Below are 7299 nucleotides of genomic sequence, written 5' to 3' on the forward strand. Positions count from 1 at the left end.
GATGCGTAGGTTGCATTCTTAGAGACTAATTCACCTAAGGTAGCAAGTGGACGAGAAGTACCAGCTCTCCTCATCGCCTATCCAGCTCTAGGTTTAGAATTGGTTCTCTGTGTGTTAGTAGAGGATCCAATGCAAGAGTGTAAACCAGGAAGAAAAGGCTAAAACAACAGAAAATGGCAAGTTTGTTATTTTATTAATAGAAACCCAGAAGATATCAATGGCAATGCCTTTGAAGGGAGTTGCACCATGTAGGAAAAAAATCATAGATGGTACCAAGTTAACCAATTCATCTGTGTGTATGAGATTCTTCCGTCAGTGTACTCACCCCCAAATTCAGAACGTTTATCATTGTTCTGCTTTGGAAATTGAGTGAGTGAAATCTGGACTCAATGGCGGCCCACACTAAATGAAGTTGAGATACAAGAAATTTCTTGGCATATCATAGAATCTGAGACTTATGGGACAAATTAGTTCAGATTACTATACCAATAATACAATAGACTGGGTACGGGGTGGCTTAAACAAAAACATTTATTTCTCACAATTCTGGAAGTTGGGAAGAAGAAGATCAGGTGCCCAGAGATTTGGTGTCTAATGAGGGCCACTTCCTAGATTGTAGACAACTGCCTTCATGCTATATCCCAGAGACAGAGGAGAAAGGGGAAGAGAGAGAGAGGTCATAAAAGGGAGCTTGTTCTTGTCCTTTCCTATAAGGCACTAATGTGATAATAAGAAATCAACCCTCGTGGCCTAATTACCTCCCAAAAGCCCCATCTCCAAATGCTATGCTATTACAGGTTAGAATTTCAACATATGAACTTTGAGGGGATACAAATATGCAGTCCATAATAGTGCACTAGGAACATTGGAATAACTTATCATGTGACTTATTTTATTATTTAATAAAGTTCCTAAAAGATTCTGAAGGGTAATTCTTTCACCAATGTGTTCATCAATAAATTCATAAGGATCCTATTTTCTTTGACAGAAATGATGGTATGGCTATGGCCCTCAAATGGGTGTTCTATTTAAGTGGAAGTGATGGACTTCTGGAGTGACAAAGGACAAATGGCCATACTAACACCACTTACAGGGTGGAGATGGCTTTCATCACAAGTGGCAAGAGTACAGTAATAGGAAAATAGTTGAACATATTTTCAAAGACTGCATAATTGCTTATCACAACTGTATGAATAAAGTAGATGTTCAGTTCATTTAAATTGTGCCTGAAATGTATAACTGAGAAAAGACCCAGGTTTGGCACATTGAAGAGTGACTAGTTATCATAATAGAGTATCCCCATCACTCACCAAATTTCAAGACTTTAGGTTTGGGAGGGGATGCTTCTATGATATCCCTATTTGTCTTGCATCTTTGATTCACGAAGAAGTTGGCTATTCTGGAGAATAGCCGATCAACATAACACTGCTCAGGTGTTGACTCCAGTTGCTATTTTGTTGAAGTTATGATTTTTACTGGAACAAAATCAACTGAATTGTGACATCTCATATGGAGTAATCCATCTAGAAAAATATTTTAATCTCAATAAGCAAAGAACACTAACAGAATGGTTTCACCTTCAACAAATTTTGGGGTTAGTTTGTTTTCTCTTGCTATAACAAAATACCTAAGATAAGGTCATTTATAAACAATAGACGTTTAGTTCACAATTCTGGAGTCTAGAGAACATCATGGTGGCATCTGTTCGGCATCTGGTGAGGAACCATTTTACTGCATCATTACATGGCAAGGGCATCACATGGTAATACAGAGCACGCTTGCTAGCTCAGGTATCTCTTCCTCTTCTTATAAAGCCAATAATGTTATCATGAGGCCCCATTCTCATGACCTCATCAAATACGAATTAGGGTTAGGGTTAGGGTTAGGTCTGTGTATTAAAGGCTTGGTCCCTAACTTGGCACTATTGGAAGATGGTAGAAACTTTAAGTGAGGCTTAGTGGAAAGATTTGGTGGTGGATCTTGAAGGGGATTCCAAGGGCTCCAGTATTTTCCTTTTTATTTCTTTGGCCTCCTGGTCATGAAGTGAAGGGTTTTGTTCAATCATGTATTTACAGTCATGATGTGCTTCCTTGCCTCAGGTCTGAAAACAATGAGGCCAAATGTATAATGGATTGAATATCCAAAACTATGACTCCCAAATAACCCTGTTTTCTTTAAAAGTTGATTGTCTCAGATATTTTGTTACAGTAATGGAAAACTGGCTGACAGAGTGATCCATACAACATTGCTTTACAATATAGAACATGGATTTATTTGCATCAAAATTATTGAGAAGATGGACTCCAGCCAGTAGGATTTATTGGTCTTATCATGTGCAGCAAACTGCCTGAAGCAACTTGACTTTTAAAACAGTAAAATGGATTACTGAAGTGGACTCTTATTCAGAATAAAATGATCTCAATTATTGACCAATACATGGTAATCTGCCCCCCATCATTAAATGGCATATGGAAATTACCTTAATCAATTCCAGAAGCTATTGAACAGAGATGTTCGTAGACCAGATTAAGATGTTCAAATCATGTGACTTATTGGATCAATTTAAAGCAAATCATGATGGGCTGGGGATGTGGCTCAAGCAGTAACGCGCTCGCCTGGCATGCGCGGGGTGCTGGGTTCAATCCTCAGCACCACATAAAAAATAAAGATGTTGTGTCCACTGAAAACTGAAAAATAAATATTAAAAAAATTCTCTCTCTCTCTCTTTCTTCTCTCTCTCTCTCTTAGAAAAAAAAACAAATCATGAGACTTAAGGGAAAGGAGAGATAGGTTTACACTCTTTTTAGAAAAGGATGAATGGGCTGGATGGACTATAGTACTTGAATCTTCAGTTATGACTATTTATAGGTTTCGACTCTTAACTGTATCAGCCCTCCCTTCTGATAGCACAGCTATGAGGACATTAGATGAGGTTTAAGACCATGCCCTAAGAGATGAAAGTGGCCTAGAACTGATACATTTGATTGGGGATCACTGGGAGACATACATGCACACCTGGCCAAGATATAGCATTTTAATCACTAGACGAACAAGTATGGAATTTATTTGCTTTTTACAGACATCTGCTTTTTACAGAGGGAATATGTGTTTGGGATGGGTTTCACTAATGTGTGGTTGAGCTATATACCTTCATATATTTTGAGTACCTCATATTGTTCATTTGGATTTAATGTATGAAGAATGTTGGGTGCCTCAGGTATTTCATGTGTATTTAGTATATTATGAATGTTAGGCATCTCTTGGCTTTTTTTCTATATTCAGTATGCAAAGCACATACTAGGTTTATCTATTCTTACTGTATTTCATAGATATAATTTACTGAGCACATCTTATAAACTTTGTTTTCTTGTTCTCTGCTACAGAACTCAATGTTGTAACATAAGACAATATAACATGTGACTATTTATATACTTTTTAAATTCAAGATGTGGGACTGGAAGAGGCAACACTCATTTCTTCTGGGCACCACTTATAATATTTAGTTCTCCATCTATCTGAACTGGAGAAGTGATAGTCTTAGTACTCAAAGGAACAATGGCCCTCCTTTGAACACTAAAATTACCACTGAATAATTTAGTCTTTCCATGACCCTGAACCCACAGACAAAGAAGTTACCTACATTAGCTGGCAGAATCCATCCTATTATTAAGGAGAATAGAGTTATTTCTACACAGATGAGGATTTGTATATGTGGAACAAAGGGGGTTCTACAGGAGCACCTCTAATTTCTTCCACTTTTTGGAAATGTCCAGTACACAGAAGACTGTAATAACCTAACAGAGGCAGGATCATTAGCAGTAAAGTCTCCTTGGTATGAAAATTTGTGTCCTTCTACTGGACAAAACCCATAACCAGTCACAGTGTAGGCTGCTGTCAAAAGCCAAATGGAATGGAAAGAGGATAAAAGGAGTCTATGTTAATCGACTTTTCCTTGCTGTGATCTAACTACCTGATGAGAACAACTTAAAGGAAGAAAGATTTATTTTGTCTCATGGTTTTAGAGCTTTCTGCCCGAGATTCAGCATCCATTTGCTGTGTAGGAGGGTGGGGTGGCAGAAAGCTACTCAGCTCATAGCACCTGGGCAGAGAAAGAGAAAAAGGGACAGAGGAAGTGGGCGGGACAAGAAGTGACCTTCTAGGGCACACTCCTAGTGCCTTACTTCTTCTAACCATACCCTGTCATCTATAGTTTTCACCCCTTCCCAGTAGTTCCTTCAGCTATCAATAGAGTAATGCACTGAAGATGTCAGAGCCGTCATGATCCAGTCAAGTCCCCAAAGCCCCACCTCTGAACATTGCTGCATTGGGAACCAAATCTTCAACACTTGGGACTTTGAGGAACATCCCAGATAGAAACCATGACAGTGTCCTCAACACATCTCTTTGCATAAGGGAGAGTTGTTATATATTAGTCAACTAGGGTGGTGTTTGTTTTTTGTTGAGGTTATAAGTCTTGAGTTGTCTAAGAGTGCGCTGTCCTGGATATAGTCACTTGGTACCCTGTGCCCACTCCCTTTTCTTCTGGATGCCATCCCAAACTAATCAAGCTGTGAGCCTCCACATTATTTCCCACACCACCTTGACTTCTTCTTCAGTGCTGAAGGTCTGGGTGGGAATGAGGTGTCACCTTTAAATACACTTAGATATTTTCAAAGACAAAAAGGGACAGATACATCCTTCCAGGATTGCTTCAGTTAGTAGGTTGTCTGATACATGAGTATCAAGAGTGGTTGATGTGGGTATTGTGGCTGAGCAGTAAGGACAGCAATCTTTGAAATAGGCTTTTGAACCCAAAACTTCCATTGGCAGTCACCTTTCTTTGCTCCTTTAACTCTTCCTCTAATTTTCCAAGTATATAATTTCCCTAAATGCCTAAGGTAGATTTTATTTTCTGAAGTAAATACAACAAGATGTTCTGCCTCCTTAACTACCTGTACAAAAGCACCAAGGATACCAACTCTAAGTGGTCATTTTTTCTCTGTGTGTTCCATGTCTATCTCCCTGTCAGGTCCATGAATGTAAGTGTTTGTTTACTGGACCCTGACATAGTGTTCAACATATAAGACGACCTAAGTAAAATGTTTTTGAATGAATGGATTCTAACCATGTGCAAGCAGGCAAAGAATTTGACTTTCTTTTTCATAATTTACCACTTCCTTGGAACTCATACCACTGTCTTTTGCAGGAAATGCTCCATAACAGATATCAATAAAAATTCCCAAGCTCTGGGAAAATTTTGATATTGTTCCTGATAACATGTCTGTTACCTCAATGCAACATAACACCCTACATATGCAACATAATGCCCTACAATCTGACTGCAGAATCATAAATACACATGTATACTTTTAGAAATGATCTAAGAATCTGGGAATAGACTAAATACTAAATTTTTATTCTCCAGTTTCCTCTAGAAAGCCCCAATATATTTATTCTAGATAATAATGTACTTGAATAGAAATCATTTGACCCAAATTTTCATGATTTAATAGCACTTTGGAAGAACTTGCCTGAAGCCATTGGTCTTTTGGTTTTTGAGCCTTAATAATTTGAAAATCAAGAGGATAATCAGGATCCAAGATGGATATGTGTGTCTTGAGGCAGAATGTAATTCAGAATTGTACAAAATGTTTTGTCAGATGAACTCCTTAACCACATTTGTTACCAGTGACACAGAATATATTGGATTAAATTTTGAATAATGTTCAAGGATAATGACAAACTGATTCTAACAAACAAAAAGCTCAGAGTCAAAACCAGAATGCTGTTTTTATCATACTAATTTTAGGCAAAGGATTTTAAGGCAAATTCTTTTATACTGAAATTTGTTACATTGTTTATCACTTTTCTCATTACAAAATTTCATGACCTTTATATCATTAATATTTTTGTGTTAATGTTGGGTCTTTTTTCATTTTATCTTTACTGGAGTTGTGTCAATAGCTTCAAAGAAGATAATGTTTGAACAAATACAATTTCACTGTTATTTTCTTATTGTATGTCTCACACATGTGTAGAATTATTTGTTATATTCTGAATAAGTAGTAGTAATTCTGTCCTAGGTGATTATAGAGTTTACTGCCTTATCATTTATTTATTTGAGTTTACCCAATTCCTGTTGTATTTATTTTCATTTTTATTAAGAAGTATTTTAATCACACCAAAAACTAAAAACAGTAATAAAAGAAATATTCATGTACCCATCAATCAGCTGTTATCAATGTGTTTCAGAATTTTATTCATATCAAAAATTACATCATAATATTCTCTTTCGCTTATTAAGTATTTATTATGTTCAGTATGTCATTGTTTTATATTATTTAAATTTATACATAAATGGTTTTAAACATCTATAAATCTTTATTTTGCTCTTTTATGTATGCTTAATTTTTTAAATGTACTCACATTTCCTTAATTTATTCATTTTCAGTACAGTTTGGTATTTTATTGTATAAATAAATAGGGTTTTAAATTTTACTTTATCATATGGATGAACATTCAGCTGTTTTAGTTTTTTCAGGATTCTAAACTCTCTTTGCATGAACAATATTTCAGTGTTTGCTTATGTTATATATGAAAATTCCCTTACCATATATCTAGGATTTGGATTTCTAGATTGAAAATTAATTTTTCATTTTAGCTTAACTACATATTGTCAAATAATTTTCCAGAATGTACCAATTTTCTTTGCTATCAGAAATATATGAAAATTCTCATGTTCATATCCTTGCTGTTTTCTATTGTAAATATTTAAATGTATATCTATTTTTGGGGTGAAAATGGCATCTAATTTTATTTTGATTTGAGTTCATTTAAGCTTCTTTTTACCTGTTGTATTTAAGCTTCTTTTTACTTACTTATTATCTGTTCATTCTTAACCTATTCACTCAGGTTTTATGCATATACTAAATAGTAAATTTCAGCTTGTTATAGTCTGTAAATTTTTAAAATTTTGTTTTTCTTTTTTTTATAGTTGTAGATAAACACAATACCTTTATTTTATTTATTTATGTGGTGCTGAGGAACGAACCCAGTGTTCCATGCATGTGAAGCAAGCACTCTAACACTGAGCCACAACCCCAGCACTAATTTTGTTTTTTTAATATAAAACTATGAATTTCTCTTTGTGTACTAATGTAGCTGCCTCTCAAAATATTTATCTAATTTAATTTATTTTTTATTTTTTTCAAAGAGAGAGAATTTTTTAATATTTATTTTTTAGTTTTTGGTGGACACAACATCTTTATTTTATTTTATTTTATTTTATTTTATGTAGTG

The sequence above is a fragment of the Marmota marmota genome, unplaced genomic scaffold (assembly GCF_001458135.2).
Source record: "Marmota marmota marmota unplaced genomic scaffold, marMar, whole genome shotgun sequence".
In the NCBI taxonomy this organism is placed as follows: Eukaryota; Metazoa; Chordata; class Mammalia; order Rodentia; family Sciuridae; genus Marmota; species Marmota marmota.